At 35.2% G+C, this 2745-nt stretch overlaps 1 long non-coding RNA gene across 1 annotated transcript; it reads left to right on the plus strand.

Annotated features, from left to right (window-relative positions):
- The first annotated feature begins 362 nt into the window (after positions 1-362).
- Positions 363-1238, plus strand: LOC106525196 (uncharacterized). Its single transcript, XR_001311088.1, has 3 exons — positions 363-577; positions 755-955; positions 1151-1238. It is a non-coding gene; the product is annotated as an uncharacterized LOC106525196 (long non-coding RNA).
- The last annotated feature ends 1507 nt before the right edge of the window (positions 1239-2745 follow it).

Here is a 2745-nt window from a genome sequence, read left to right on the forward strand (position 1 = left end):
GTTAAACATTTTCATTATCTGCAAATCACTTAGCTGTGGTAGTTTTCACAAGACTTACAATATTTTTTTTTTGTTCTAAAAGAAATGTTGATGTGTAATGTCCCCTTCAGCCTTCCTGTCCTGTTTGTGGTGGTCAATATCCTGCAGATGATTTAATCTTACATGCCAGTACATGTGGAGATCAGTAAGTTCATTTTAGCTCAAGGTCTAAATGTTTTACTACTCTATGAACTCATAGTCTTTATACATCTTATTGCTTCTGTCTTTGCAACCGTCAGAGCAGTTTTCAGGTCTTCAGCTTCAAACTGCCTATGTCTACAATCTGGCAATATGTTTTACTGTAGTTTCTTTACAATACATTGTATAGGGTTACGGTTTCTGCTGTTCATGAAATGTTACTTCCAAACTAAACTTCATTCGTTTTTATACTGATCCCTTTAAATCTATATTTTTATTTTGCTCACCCTTATGCACACTGAAATAGATTACCTGCCCAGCACAAGCCATGAACTCAGACAGGACCRTCCCAGTCATGCAGGTGACATCAACAATGACATCCCAGCCAACAATCAGGAAGGTATATTTCATACWAAACTTCACTGTGCACCTTTCTTACCTGCAATGTGCTGAGGCATTTTTTTGTTTTGTTTTGTTTTTTGTTGTTTGTTTTGTTTTTTGGGGTGGGTGTTCTATCATATTTTAATATCACTGTTAACATTATGTTTGAATACTATGTGTATACATTTTCTAATAGTTGAACCATGGAAAAAGGTCAGTGATCCCCAAGATGCAGCATTGCTGTTTAAGAGGCATCTCTTAAAGGAAGAGAAGAACCCCTCTATCACAGCTTGCATAAATATTACAGAGGACCAAACATCCCTGAGTCGTGACATAATTTCTTTCTACAAAAGACCACAGACTGACTGGGCAAGACCTTTTCAATGTTTTTTAAAAGGTAATGAAGATGTCTAAGCACAGATTACTAATGAAGTTTTCTATGAAGCTCGATTACAATTAAAGGATGTTTAAAATTCCAACTACATAGTTCTGTTGATGTAATTATTTTCTTCAATTTGTGGTTGCTGTAAAGCATCTTTTAAATTGTTTTTTTTGTTTGTTTTTTGTTTTGTTTTGTTTTTCCTTCCATTAGGTGACACAGCTGTTGGCACTGGGGTCCAGAGACATTTTTTCAGCTTGGCAATGCTAAAATTGCAACATAGCTTTAACCTCAATAGTGGTATGTTTCCAAGTTTGTATTGAAATGCTGTAAACTGAAGTTTTTATATAATAAATCAAACCATGTAATTCAGACATAAAGCCCCCTAAAAAATTTTTTTAATGTTGAAATAGTTTTTTTTTTGCCTAAACTCAACTAGGCATTAGCACCAACAGAGGACGCTGGAACTACTCATTTAGTCTTTTCTTTGGTTGCTACATGACTCCTAGGTTACACAGCAAAAATGCCAGTGTTAATTTAACACCCACAGTGTTAATTTTAACACTGACAAAGTGTCTATATGTGTCCACACTTGTTGGTGTTAAAATAACATTTGTGAAAGTGTTAAATTTTAACACTCATTTCTTTAATTTAACACCAACCAGTGTTAAATATTCAACAATTCTTGGTGTCACATTAACATTAAAATGGTGTTAGTGTTAAAATAAAGTGTTAACATTAACACCATCCAGTGTTAAATATTCAACAACACTGGGTGTCTTATTAACATTTCAACAGTGTTAAAATAAAGTGTTAAAAGTAACACCAGTGTATTATTATTATTTTTATTAACAAAGGGAATTGTGGTGTTTGTAAGATTAACAGACACCACAAGGTTTTAATACACCATCAAATTGAGAGTGTAAATTTAACACTCAAGAGTTAATATCAAACTCTCAGTAGTTAGAAAAGTATAATGGAGTCACCCTTCACACACCAGGAAGTACCTCTCACTCATTGGTGACTCATTGGTGGTTCTTTAATAGTCATAAACATGTAGAAACATCATTTCTGCAAGATTTCTCAGCAAGGAATGCTGGGTAAATGTTGGTCTGTCTGACATGAGGTGGAAGAGGGCGGGGCTTTTCACAATACTTCTTTCAAAACTGCATGGTGTTATATAACAACACTGTTAAGTGTTATATAAGACATAACTGTGGGCGGAGCTTATTTAACACTGTCCAGTGTTGAGACAACACTGAGGAAATCAACACTGTGAATTAACACCAAAATTGGGTATGAGTGTACTCAAAAAGTGTTAAAATAACACCAGGGAGTGTTAAATCAACACCCAAAAGTTTAACACTGAAATTTTAACACTCCTGTTTTTGCTGTGTAAGATAAGATAAAACTTTATTGTCTGTACAAAAATGGAATTTTGTTTACATAATCTGTTTGATGCCCACCATAAAAAAAAAACACACCACAACATCATAAACAATTATAATAATAATTAAAAGAAAGAAAGCTAAAATGTAATCTGCACTGATGAGTTAATTTTTCCTCCTCTGATTTAGGACTTTGCTGGCCTGGTATAAACCAGACCCTTGTCCTTCACTTTGCTTCATACGGAGGGTCTGGTCTCGCTGCTATTGAGAAGCGATTCTTGCAGGAGGCGTGGCCTCTGCTTAAGTGTGTGTGTGTGTGTGTTGCTGTGAAAGAGGCTAAGCTAAGAAGCTAACCGGAAATCGCATGTGCTGAAAACAACCCTACTAAGAGGAGAAAAGTACCGAGCCAAACGAGACGAC

Source organism: Austrofundulus limnaeus, unplaced genomic scaffold (genome assembly GCF_001266775.1).
Source record: "Austrofundulus limnaeus strain Quisiro unplaced genomic scaffold, Austrofundulus_limnaeus-1.0 Scaffold216, whole genome shotgun sequence".
Lineage (NCBI taxonomy): Eukaryota > Metazoa > Chordata > Actinopteri > Cyprinodontiformes > Rivulidae > Austrofundulus > Austrofundulus limnaeus.